At 45.6% G+C, this 13,803-nt stretch overlaps 1 protein-coding gene across 2 annotated transcripts in view; it reads right to left on the minus strand.

Moving 5' to 3' along the window:
- Nucleotides 1-8,797, minus strand: part of brat (brain tumor) — a 37,518-nt gene extending 28,721 nt beyond the window's left edge. Inside the window, exon 1 of one of the 2 annotated variants that reach the window (XM_069052053.1) lies at nucleotides 8,638-8,797. The gene's annotated coding sequence lies outside the window, so the exon portion shown is untranslated. Of the gene's footprint in view, nucleotides 1-8,311; nucleotides 8,498-8,637 lie in introns of those variants that run through there. The other variant, XM_069052051.1, reaches the window with a different exon arrangement.
- Between the last annotated feature and the right edge of the window lie 5,006 nt (nucleotides 8,798-13,803).

The following is a 13,803-nucleotide window of genomic DNA, read 5'->3' on the forward strand; positions in this document are numbered from 1 at the left end:
AAGCCCGACTCCCCATCCAAAGACAAACCGATTTTCCGCGAATTCTCCACGTTAATAAACGTGCGAGCGTCTAAATTTAGTGGTTCGGTGTGTACAGCATGGGGCACGCAAATTTTCAACGCAAATAAATCACTTTAACATTCACCGCTGGCTCTTTCCTCGCCGCCGCCGCCGCGCTCCCGCCCCTCTCCGATGGCTGACGGACACGTGCGCCCCGGGGTCGCACCGATCCGACACGTGCACCACGTCCCCGTGTCGACGGCGGCGGCGACTGCGGATTTTCCACGGACGAACAAAGAACATTGTTCGCTATCGAGATCCCCGGCAGAGATCGCGCACAAAGAATGGAAATTATTTCGATGTTGCATTGAAATAAGCTCAGCCACCGACGTCGTTTGTGCTCCGACAATGACCCGACATAATGGGAAATTGTTACTTCCATAATTGATGCCCGTTCGAGCCGCTTTCGCCGCCGTCGCCGCCGCCCGAACGACGAAGGACAATTTTTAATTGGGTCGCGCGGGATCGCGATTTTCACGGAGGCCTGCCTCACCGGAAAATTCTACTTTCTTCGATTGGAAAAAAAACTTCCTAAATTTGAATCGGAAGAATTGGGACGAGATGAAAACGTCAAGCTTTGTCTGTGTGGTACAGTAGATACCCCTGATGGGAGAGGAACCCCTCGTAATGATTCTGTTTACACTCCCGCTTAAGCTCGTGCGTTGCGACGTAATTTGCTTCCTCAAAGTTCTAATTTTCTTTGTGCTGAATGTTCAAAAATCCAATAACCAATAAAACGACGCATAATGTAATTTTTATCTCGTTTTTTTCTCTACTACTGCTTCAACTGAAACGTTCATAATTACTATAAAAAGAAAATATGCTAAAAACAATCTTTTTATAACCACGGTGTTATCATTTTTGGAAAAGTTACAACATATTATCATCATTACGATATTTTAGCGATAAAAAATTACTTCCACACCAAAAATGCACTAGTGTTTATCAGGAAGAAAAAAATTCTTTAGCGATAAGACCTATTTATTTCAACATATTTCATTTAACAACGTCCTTAGCTTGTTATGTTACAATTTTTTCATACGTCACAATGCATTCACGTTCTTTTGGCATAATAGGAGGAAATTTTACATTTATGTAATTTGGTAGTAAAGCTGTCTGTTGAATCAGATTATGTTTTTCTAACTTTGAGGTTATAAACAGTGTCAATGTCTAGTGCATTGTTGCCAGTTTTACTAGTTTGCAATAGAAAAATACTGAGACATCGCGGGAAATTCAGCAACATGTTATGTTCATTTTGATTGATCTGCATATCGAGGCACTTTAGTGACGGAAATCAAACAGTGTGTCCAACGTTAAAAAAATAAATCATGGTCTCCCTTTATGCCAAAACAACGGTGTTTATATCACAGAAGAAATTGGGAAAAAAAATTCAAAAAATTTCAAAACCAGCAAAAATGTATAAGGTGTTCGATATAAAAATGAAAAATTGGAGACATTTCAGCTGAATCAAAAAATGTGAAAAATTAAAAAATGAAAAAAGTATTGTTACAACTATAGTTTGTAATAAAAATAATACTTGTACACAAAAAATACTTCTGGATGTTTACCATCAATAATAATAAAAATAAAATTTTCGTTTTATGACAACGTTTTAACGACAAACGTGCGTTTAAAAATACGCATTTGAGAAACATTATTACGAGTTGTTCGTCATTTTGAAATCACAGGAATAAAAAGTAATTATAACAATCGGTTGCTACGAAGACGTGATGTATATAATTTTCTTTTATTATTTTTTTTTCTTTTCCTGCTTGCACCGAAACAATCATGATTAGTGATTACTTAACGAAGGAATGTCAATGACTTTGGATTATTTTTTTAAGATTTTTTTAGATTTCACCCTGTATAATTCCCGAAACCGAGGGCAACAGTGCAGACCCACCAGCCGCTACAAAACAGTCTCAAGACCGCCATTTTGTCGCCGCCGCCACTTGTGGCTCTCCGCCCCCGTTCGAATTTTTCTTTGTCAATCGCCAACCAACACGTCGTTTTAATTGAGTTTTTGTCGAGTGTCGGCCGACATCTGGCCTCTTTCAGACGACTTTCAATTAGTCGGCGGCGGTCGTATCTCAGCGCCTGTCGCCTCACCATCGACGTCTCTCCATCGATCGTCGGTCCGGAGCCTCCGGGTCGGCCGTGCCGGACCCCTCGCTCCTTCGCTTCCGGCCCGGTTCTTTGTTGGCGTTGGGTTCGCGTACGTTCTCAAGGTCGGCTGCGTGGCGCGCAAACAAATGAGTATCGCACGCCGGGCCACCGGGACCCATCATCACCTTCAACTCCGCGCGCCGGGTTAACGTACGTACGCGAATTTCAGGGGGCGAGGTCTCCCGGGGGCCCACCGTCGCGTCTCTGCTCCCGAATGCGCGCCAGCTCACGTTCCTACGTGCAAATAGAATTCGCCACATTTTTCCGCAGCGTAACGATCCTTTGTTCGCTCGGTCCACGTTGCCGCAGGATTCTCATGCCCGGCGTTCCACACGGCCGACCACGGTCCGCACACAAGGCTGCGGGGACACTCTCCTCCTCCTCCTCCACCTGAACCGTTGAACCCGATGGTGGAGAACGAGCTACGGCGATGGCGCGCTCGTCACGACCGGAATTACCATCTGGGACGTCTTCGTCGAGAGGCTGATCCGCCGTCAGAACTGGGGCCTTTGTTGAGTCGCGTTCCCGAATCGAATGCTGAATTATCTTGGCGGATGTCCCCGTCGTTTATATTCATAAACACATCCTCCGTCGCACGTCGGATCGAGCCGAGGCTTTGCCACGGCTTACATCATTGATTGTGAGGCTTCGGATCCGCAAAGCAACAGGAAAATTTCTGCGAAAGAGGCTCGATAATTGGATGGAGGATGCCTCCAACCGACGGGGACCACGGGGGAGAATTCCACCGTGAAGGGGGCAACAAACGACTATTTCCAAATCCTCTCTCGGTCCACGCAGACCTGCTAATTGGAGGTGGTTCCACTCGACATCACAAAACACGACAAAAAATTTCCCGCTGACCGACCGAGAACAAATATTTGCTCACATTTCTATTTTTCGCTCGAAAATTATCAATCCCATACAATTTTATTACCACACTAGCGAAACTTCTTACGAGATATTAGGCATTCACGATCTTTTTGGGACCGAATTGGCTATGATTTTTTTCTTTTCATGTTGGACCAACTGATTCAGTGATGCAACGGATGCAACTTTTTATTCTGTCAGTGTCTGTAAAAATAATTTTAATTTCCGAAAAAGGAAAAGTCAAAATTGCCAAAATAAAAAAAAATGTCATTAAACGATGCCACTTCCAATTTAAAAAGAACAGACCGGATTGAAGAGATCCGGCAACAATGTACCGGGTGAGTCAAGTTTTAGCGCCCGTACGATTAATCCTATTAAAAAATTAATAAAAATTACGAAACTTTAGGGATACATTCCCTTGATATAAGACTTCAAATGTGTGCAATCAATTTTCCGTTATCACTTCATTCAGAGCCATAAAATTTAAAAAAAATCGATTTTGAGCAAAAAAACATGTTTTTCGTACACGTTCATAATTCACAATTAATTCAAAGAACACATTTATGAAATTCGCATCAAAAGAAAATTATTCGTTTTTGAATTATTCCAATTTTAACATTAAGAGCGAAAAATGACCAAGATTTACAGCTACAGTGTCATAAATAAATATCTCATTGTTGGGAAACATCTGTTGACAACTTTTCTAGTAATTCTTAAGCCCCTAAAGGGTACCATAAACAACCTACGTCAACTTCTTTTGTGGAACTGACCGCCCAATTTAATAATAAATCATAGATAAATTTTGCACTTTAATCTCAAATTCCATTTATTTCAAAAACCTGTGATGTTTTATTATTCTAATGATACCAAATTTGTCCTAAATGTTTGAAAAGACTCTCAGTGAAAAATTATGTATATTAATGTAGCGGTTATTGAATTAAAACGAAATCTTTACCTGTTTCATAAAAAAAAAATTGAAATTTTTACAGATTGTTCTGCAGTGATACACAATCATTCCTGAATTTTTTAGGAATTTTAAATTGATTAGAAGTGGGTGTTTTCGCTCCGGCGGTAAAACTTGACTCACCCGGTAGGTATTCAGAAAATATAACCTTAAACTGAAAACAACCTAACCTACCAGGAAAAGTGTCAATTTTCTTTAGGGAGGTACTGCAACAAAAAAACTAGATGGTCACTGCCAACTCGCTCCCAAAAAGATGGTGAATGCATAAAATTTCCCAGTATTTATTATTTGTATTTTCTAAAAACATTCTGCTGACCATCAAAAACAAATTTTTATTGTTGTTGGTATTACTGCTCAGTTCAACGAATTCAAAAATTTTTGGAACAACTTCACCATCGATTTCTTTGTAACCAACTGAAATGTGTAGTTCTTGTTCTCGTTCTTTCCCCACAAGTACTGTACCAACCAATTTCAACACTGACGGTACCTTAGTACGTATCTCGTATTATTATGAGGTACATGTCGTTTGTGTCCTTCGACAACATCCTGTCGTCCTTTGGAAACGACTTGTTAATATCATTACAATGATTGTTAGATTTGACGTGTTTGAAAATTTTCTGGTGACTGTTCCTTGGAAACTAACGGGACCAGATCGACGAATACAACAAAATTAATTGGTGAAGATAGTTCATGACATCACGAGTGAGTCACATCGCGAGTTAATTCGTGGCTTTCGGAGTTTGCCGAGAACGTCGCATTCCTCGCCTTATTGGACGAGGCAGCGGTGACATTTTCGGAGCCGGTGGAAAAATCTGCGGCGCTCTTCTAGTACTTTTCCGACGTCACGATCCGATCGAGATTGCAGGTTTTACTTTCGATCCGTGATGGGCTAATTGCGAGCGGGGGCCATCTTCTGGTCGGCGGAGCGTAAAGTCTCTTCAACCTACGGGCGGTACGTGTCTGTGCGTGCGGCGCACCAGGTAAATCAGGTTCGCCTGTACAAGGTCGCCCCGTCGAGGACAATAATCACGGGACGTTTACCCGTCTTTGGCACATTGATCCGCATTCGCACCGCGGCGACCGGTTCTTCGCCCTCCTCCGGTGCCACCGCCGTCGTTGCCGCCGCTCCCAGCGCCTCCAAGGCCGGACTTTAACCCGGACAGCTGGTCCGCGCGGCGAAAAGTTCACTTTTGTTAACCTCTGGCGAGATCGCCGCGCCCCACCTGGAGACAGCGCGCCGGACCTAGCTGCGACAGCGGTTCGAACCGTCGCGACTTCCGCCTTCCTCGACGTGTTTGCGTTTCCACATTGGAAAAAGTCTCGAGTATAAACAAATGCGCACTCGAAAGCTCGCGTTTACGAGTGTGCTCTCTTGGAATTCGACGAGGAGATTGTCAATATTTGCTTTGTTTAAACAATGCGACGGAAATTATCGAAACGATTTTTTTAAATATTTCTTGTTTCTCGGGCGAGGACAAAACAGGATGCGACTCGCCCCCGAACGTATTACTTTTATTGGTCGTGACCGGGCATTGTGTGCGTCGTTTTATCGTGATTAAACACAATATAATTTTTATTTTACGAGCAATTTTGGAATTCGTTACGTCTGTAATGAAGTCGCAACAAGCAAGGAGCGAGATCGTCGGTGGACGGACGTCACAAATCAACGTCCAAAGACGCAATAAAAACATCGGACCGATCGAAACGAGAATGGACCCGGAATTGACAGCTCCGGGAGTCGATTTTGTCACCAGATGGCGGAATGATTAATTGCACAAAATAGTGCGCTCCGATCACCGTAAACTGTTCAATCCCTTCATTCGCAATTGTTCGTTCGGAATAGTTCGTCTGGATTTAATCGATAAACTAACACCTCTCAGCGATAACACTAATTGCTGCCTTTGTCATGAGTTACGCACATCGCACAACACAATTCGACGGATTCGTCTCGTCCTCATTGTTTTGCCGTCGTTGCAGATTGAAATTTTGCACTTCTCCGTGCAACATTTTCTGGCGCCGACAAAGTGTTGGCAAACACGATTGATCAAAGACAAACCGAGCAGCGCACCCAAAAGCGGCTCCTAATTGCACAAACAAACCGAAAAAAAAAATCATTTCCGAGCGAACATTGTGCTTTTGATATTCGGAGAAGTGCCGAGCGTAGCGCAGCGCTAGACCCGGCGACGTTTCTCCGAATTTATGAAACACTATACACATCCGTCAGGAAAAAAACCCATAGACCACCACACCAACCCAACCAACCAGCCAGTGTTTGTGAAACCTTGCATTGGTCTGATGCAATTACTTAAACATCTGTCCGAGACATGTGTTTCTTGAAATGTCAGCGCGGTGACGTCGAGTTCTTGATTTGAATTTTTGTGACGAGCAGAGCGTGCGGAAACGTCGACGTTTCGTCCGCGAACAAAGCAGAAAACGATAACGTGATCAAGTGGTTTCCCGGGAACGGTCGGAGTAATGCGGCCGGAGGCGGCGCGCACGCAGAAATTCCGCATCCGCTTTTGAATCGAACAAGTCGCGCCGCCGACTCGCTCGCTCTTCCTTTCCGGACTAATTGATCGCCGTGAGACGTTCTCCTCCGGATCTCGGGTCCATCCTGACCCGAGCCGGGCTCGTCCCGTCGATTCTGCCAATTAAAACGAATCCAAACGAAGGCTTATGCGTTTAAACAATTCCGTCAATCAGTATTTTGTGGTGTCGACGACACCGCAGCCAAGGTCGACGATACCGCACGTCCTCTCTGCGACCAGATTGCGAAACGCACGCGGACGCCGCCTCCTCGAGGTCGTCCTTTCGAGCGACGCCAACCCCTCGGCCAAATTGAGCCGTGCACGTGAAGTATGAAAGTGGGAAAGTGAAAGTTCGCGGCGAGCGTGTCGATCTTGTCCGCGGACTCGGCGCGGCGAAGTCGCGTCTCTGCTAGGTTCGCACGACGGACAGCTGATCGGGGAGTAGTTCTTCTGGACCCGCATACGCGACCATTCCATCAAGCATCCACCGGAGGGCCCCCACATTTCGGAGCGCCGTGGCTCTTTCAGGAGGTCGCATCCTCCACCTCCGCGACCACTTTCACCGCCGTCCGTCCCGTGAGAGCATCTCGTCGCAGGTATTGGTAATTATCGTGGAAAAAAATTGGCCAACAGTTCGTTCACGCTCGTGTGCGTTATTTTCCGTGGCGCAACTTGGACGTTGCACACGTCCGATACGACTTCCACGACAAAGGGTGATGTGGGCGCGGTAGTCGAGGTCAGCTGTGGAAATTCGAGGACATGCAGGAATTGCGCGCACGGAAAACACAAAGCAGGAAGCGTCGCTCAGATAACACAGCCCCGAAGAACGCACCAGTTCGATTAGGGCTCGTCACCACCGGCGGATGTCGCTCTGCTCGCGTCCGGAGATTACGACCGAGAGAAATCCGAAAAAATTCATAATCGCATTCGCTCCGGTATTTGTTCTTAGATAAGAGAGCCATGTGAAAACTGTGAACCTAAATATTTTATATCTCTGTTTACATAACTAAACCATAAACATAACAATGCGATACGCCGACGACTTTCCACTTCGAGACCAACAAGTCACCACTGAAAAAACGGGAACCGAGGGAGAGGTGTCCTCGAGGTTGCTCCGATTTGATTTTTTTCCTCCGTGATAAAACGCTTCTTTCCGCTCGAACGAATCGGTGATAAAAGTAGTATCGATCGATCAATCGGTCACACGATAAGCAGTCGAGTTTTCCTGGTGCGGCCGATCAAAAAAACTGCCAAGTCTGTGAGCGTGGGGGTCGCGAAATCCACTCGCAGGGAGAAGGACAACGATTCCGGCGAGACTGCGCTACGTTACGTTGTGGAATGCGGTGCGAGTCGCGTTCCGGGCGGAAATCTGAAACAAAGGATGTGGAGATCGTCCTGGCAAGGTGACGGCGTACGAACCGGCGGCGGCGGTGTCACGTTTGCATAATCCGCGTCGATAAGGAGCGACCGAAAAATCGATCACTTCCACGTTAACGTGCCGTACTGAGCGAACATATGTCGCAGCGTCGCCGAAGAACAAGAGACGAGACACGTTCGCGTCGTCGATCATTCGTATAAATAACTTTCGTCTGCGGATGGCGTCCTTGAACGGGCGCGAACCGTTAAAACGACAAGAATTCAAATGGAAATCGCGTCTCTTTGTTCGCGAGTGCCAACGGTGCAGCCTGAGCCGGGTTGAACACCCCGGGTCGGCGGCCGTGCTTACCTTGTAGTCGCCATGCGATCTGTCGGCCTCCCGAATTCGAGTTAGTCCTGGGGGCGGCGCACTGTACAAAAAACTACAGAGTGGAACAACTTGAGCGCACAACAACAAACAAACTGGCGGTGTGCGATACGTTCAGGTCTGCGATCCGCGTTACAATGAGCTCCGCTTGGCGCGGGAACCGGTCGCTGCTGTAATGCCGGCTGGGCTCGGAGGGGAGGGAGCACCACGTGGGGATTGCGCGAAGGGGGCCCGACCGGCGTATTGACGCAGCCCCTCGGACACCCCACCCCGACGCTTGTTTTGATCACATGGGTTAATTAACGTACCTGGTCAATGGTGATGCTCCGGGCTTGACCCGAACGTCTTGCGCCCTCCTCAACAAGTGCACCGTTTCTTCAATGGCGTTCCAACTCTTTCCAGGACGGGACGCGAACCCCCGCCGTACCTCGAATTCGCCGCCGCAACTCCAATTCGCCCGAATCACACTTTTTAATAACGATCTAATTGAAAAACTGCGATTTGACATCGGCGACAACTGTCATTTTTAAATGTTAGGTTGGTACGGGACGTGTGACACGTTTCGCTCCCACCAAATTGGAAAATAATAGAGCCAACGCCGGATGGGAGAAACATTTTTTTCGTGTTATTGCCGCCGCTATTACCAAGCGCATTCCACCGGAATTGTCCGTTTGCTTTTACCTGGAACGCTCAACCGAATTATAAAGACAAAGACGAGATCACCTTGCCGATAAAGTCAACTGTCAACTCTGTCAAGTTGGCAACGACAAAATGGCACAAATAAACCACCAAACAATAATTATATTGCCCACAGCACCACTCCATAAATAAAAATGTTTGACGTTTAATTTCCAACAATTTAAAACCTATAAATAACAACCTAATCAAGATAACTTGCGATCATTACCTTTGTGCCTTTTGGTGTCTGATAAATATTCAATAAACGCCACTCCTGACATTTGTTGTTAATGAGGTTATGTTGAATCAAGCTCAGACGGATTCAGGAATGACGTGACGGGGGACTCTGCCCCACAAATTAAATATTGGTGTACGGTGAGTAACAACATTCTCGAGCTCGATTCATTCCGTCCGTTTTTATTTCCAGATTTAGTGGCGGGATCAACATTCTAACCTTCATTAAGTTCGTTACAACTGAAATTCTCTCCTTCTGTAACACAACAGTTGTCCTTTGAGCTGATAAGAGATTTGAGCCCACACTCGACTAAATTTAGCTCTCAACGTTCCAATATCACGTACGACTACATCACCATTGGAAAATTTCCAATTCAATATTTTCAAATTAATCTCCTATTGGGTTTATGTAATTGTAAATTTGGGGATAAACTGGCACGCATAAAGCTCCAAAATATCCCGGCGGTGACGCAACATCCACCAATTTGCACGTTGTATCGCTTTTGACGTTTCTCGATCAAGCAACGACACGATTTCGTCCACCACAGGCTACAGCTGAAGCGCAAATTATGCGTCGTTTAGATTAAATACGGTTCTTGGGTAATTTTTCATCGTACGTTTCGTTGTTCGGCTTGATTTACTTGCTTCAAATGTTGGTATACATTACGCATAATTAGACGAAAATTAAGTCTAGTCCACGCACGACAGCTTTAGCGATATGACAAAAATGAAACAGTCCATTATGGGGCTGTCGACCTTTGAGAACACCTCCAAGAACGCACTTTTGCGGTTGCGTTCCGGACATCCGTAACGCTTTGCGTAACGTCGTAACGCACCGCTGCAGTATTAGTTAGGCGGCGAACAAAAGTCGTCAGTCGGATAATGGCGATTAAAATTAATTAGCGGAAATAAATCGCTGGAAAAACATAATAAAAGCGCAAACGTCAGAGCTGAAATGATGAAAAACGTTTAATCAGATCGCGGAATGGATATAGATTGGACGAGAGGTGATTAACTCGTCCCGGGCTGCGATCAGCGCAGATCCACGATCTCGTTTTGATTCTTTTTAACAGGGACGTGTACATGTTTTGGGGGTTTTAGCGTATTGTGTCCAAAAAAAGGTGGGATAGTTTTTCAGGCGGCGCACTTTCGCAGGGGTCTATCTATGCTAATGGGGGTAAAAAATGATCAGACAAAAGCGCCACTTCTAGGCGAGTTTTTCTAGTTTGCGTCACAACGGTCGCATCCATGCACCCCACAGACTAAGCCTGTTATTTGTACCCTCGCATACATTTTCCAGTCGAATGCGTGATCATGTATTTGTTGAAAAGCGGCGATAATAGTGCCACGTTTCGGCTTTATCGATCACGATCTGGCGGGGAGGCTCGTCGGGTCGCTGAAATATTAAACGTTTTCTGGAAAATCGTCGGGAAAGCTGACAATGCAGGTTTACGCCCGATATAGCAATAAGCATAACGCAAATGAGAATTGAAGCAATGTTTACATTAATCTAATATTTGCCGAAGCTCCGGTAAATATTCGCAGCGTTTAATTGAAACATATTTTAGCATCGCCGCGATAAGGCGCTCCGCCGCCGCCGACCAACAAATTCGAATCATCAAATTTGTTTGCCCTCGCACGGCGGCGGTGATTTCCGAATTATTTGTGCGCGCTCTCTAATTAACAGCATTAAAGTCGAACTTTGCTTAATCGCGTTAACCCATCCCGGAATGGATGGAGTTCGTGCCGAATGGCGTTTACATCGAGATGAAATTAAATTATTAGGGGGCCTCTGCGAACGGCGCAGACAATGGAGCGAACAGACAGAGGAAAAAACGCCGAAATCGAATCGACTCTCCGGCGGACCGTCGAGGAAATGAAAACGCTATGATTGCCCGACGAGAATCTGATAAGGGATCGATGGGGCCCCAGATCTGACCGGAAAATTCAACGAGGAGGAAAGTTTCCTGCGTTACCGGCACTTCTCCGATGACAGTTGTGCCGCAACAAATCTGGTTACGCTCCAAAAATTGTTCGCACGCTGCAAGTCGATACTTATTATTTCGATCCTTATCTCGGTGATGCAGGCTGAAAGCGAAACAGGTTGAAATCGAAATTATTTACATCAAACAATGTTATGTCAGATGCGTTTCTTTAGAAAGGAAGTTTGTTTGCGCAGTTGTCACATTGCAAACTCTGTTGTTCCAAACACGTGACATTTAAGAGTCAAATTGAAATTTCGACGCCGCAAATTTACGACTCCCATAAATTGTTCGGGACAGTTAAATAGCAAATTGCCAAGAAACTTCTTTGGGTCCACATGAGTTGTGAAAGTTTCAAAAAACTGCAACTTTTTCGAGTCTAACTCGATTAAAACGTGCCGATTTAGGCACGCTCGGATTTCTCCGACTCTTTCTACAAATTGTCAAAAAACTGTCTAGTTTTTCGAGATTTTTCTTTGTCAAGTTGGTACCTGTCTTTTATGTTTGTGACACATGTCAAAGCCCGCGTCTTAATTATCCGTTTTAGGTTAAGCGTTGGGGCCCACACCTGAGTGGGACTTTCAACCGGAAATGTATTCTTGTAGTTGTGACGAGACTTGCGAGTCGTGAGGGGTCACCGGTTCCACTTTGATCGACCGTTTTCGGTAAAGCAACTGAGTAATATAAATTCCGGGGCCCTCTCGGGGATTACGGCAGGAATTTTTTGATCGAGGGTGGAAGAGGAGCGGTGCGGGTGGCGACGGTTAATAGAAATTTGTTTGTGTAATCGACGTGTCGTAACGCCGAATAAATATTAGAATTGAGGAGTTTTCTGTGTGGATACATAATTATCGGTTGGCGGGAGCCGAAGGGGCGCCATTGTTGTTCCGAAGGGAGAAACTTACCGCCATTACCCTGCCGAAACTGCAGCATTTTTGTAAATATTTATCGTCGGAAACGTCGATAGCTCGGGTTGCCCCGAGTGGATCTGGAAGGAACGAGGAAAGGGATTTTTCGTCGATTAATCCGGTTGGACCGAGTCGAGTTGCAGTCGTAATCGGTTAAAAATAAGTTTGACGGTTGCGCCGCGGTCACAATTTCCTATTTCCCCTCGTGGAGAAAAAATAACCCGCATTTCAACAATGGCTCGACTTCCGGTTATTACGACCGCAACACATGTCCCTCTAAATTAAAGCAAGGCACATATAAAATTTATTTACGATGCAATAAAGACGTTGCGGTGTCAGAAACGTTCAGGTAAGAGTGTTTGTCTTGGTCTGGTATTTACCCGTCCCGGTAATGATCAAACAAATTCCCGGAGCGACGTTACATTTTGACGAAATAAATAAGAAAAAGCTGACATTGCCCCGCCGTAATCGTATCCGGGATCGATCCGGGCGCATTCAAAAGTGTAGTTGCAGCGAAGAAGGGGAGACGGTTGCTAGTGGGGGCCCCCATAGCAACGCCGCCAACTTGAGGTGGGTGGTACGGGGTCGGGGGTTTGTTTGGCCCGGGAGTTAGGGTAGGCCATGGATGGCATCGTCCTACGCATCGAACAACCCTCCGCTTTATCGATCGGAAACCCCTCGCATCAGAGAAAGTAAACTTCATTCAATTTGGGGGTGGCACGCGCAGGACCGGACCAACCCCGCGACTCGCAAAATTACATTTTTCGGACCCGGTGCGGTTGGAATGCGCCCGAATTTCTTCCCAACATCCAGCAATCCAATTCCCATAACAAATGCGTTGTGGTGGCTGTGTATAAAAAAAGTAGACGAGGTGCATTCCCAAGGGCCGAGGTATTTCTCATACCTGGCCGACGCCGAATCAATTTTTCATTCGAGACTCGCCCTAACAGGGTGTGATCGAATACACACGACAAAGAATGCTGCCAAAACGGGGAGAAATGGATTTACAACAGATTCGAGCTGTGTCGGGCCACAAAACGCGATAAATTACTGGAGCCGGAGCTATCGAGATTCAACAGGAAATGTTCGACGCGACTAGATGAACAACTTGGGTGCGTGCATTGTCTTGATTCAGACGGGAATGCTGTTTGCCACCATTAACTAGTGTGAATGGGGTTTGTTGGAGATGGAGACCGAAGGTTGGAAGCACAAAGGCGAGCCAGATCGACCGCCAACACCATTTCAGTTACACTTGATCGCTGCTGCTGCTGCTGCGTATTCAAAAACGTTCATGTAAAACCGATACCGAAGATTGCTACGGTGGAGGCGGCGGAACAACTCCCGCTGCAGACGCTAACTCTGCACCGATTCTTTCAATCTTAAAAGAGGACAAAAACAAGAGAAAAGACATGAACACTTACGTTTTTGGAAATTTATCATCTACGCTCAACACTTTTGGAAGATTTTCAGTTGGTTGTTGCACCAAATCGTTTCAACAGTAACGTTCACTCTTTTTCATGGTTAACAACAAAACCTAAACCCAATTAGAGTTAATTAAATTTGGCCGTAAATCCGTTTTCACTTCCCGTCAAAAAGTGAGGTTATGTACACTTTTTTACGTAATTGTTTGCAATTTTTTGATTGCAACTATCACATTTGACTGACTGTAACT

Source organism: Tenebrio molitor, chromosome 6 (genome assembly GCF_963966145.1).
Source record: "Tenebrio molitor chromosome 6, icTenMoli1.1, whole genome shotgun sequence".
Taxonomy (NCBI): domain Eukaryota; kingdom Metazoa; phylum Arthropoda; class Insecta; order Coleoptera; family Tenebrionidae; genus Tenebrio; species Tenebrio molitor.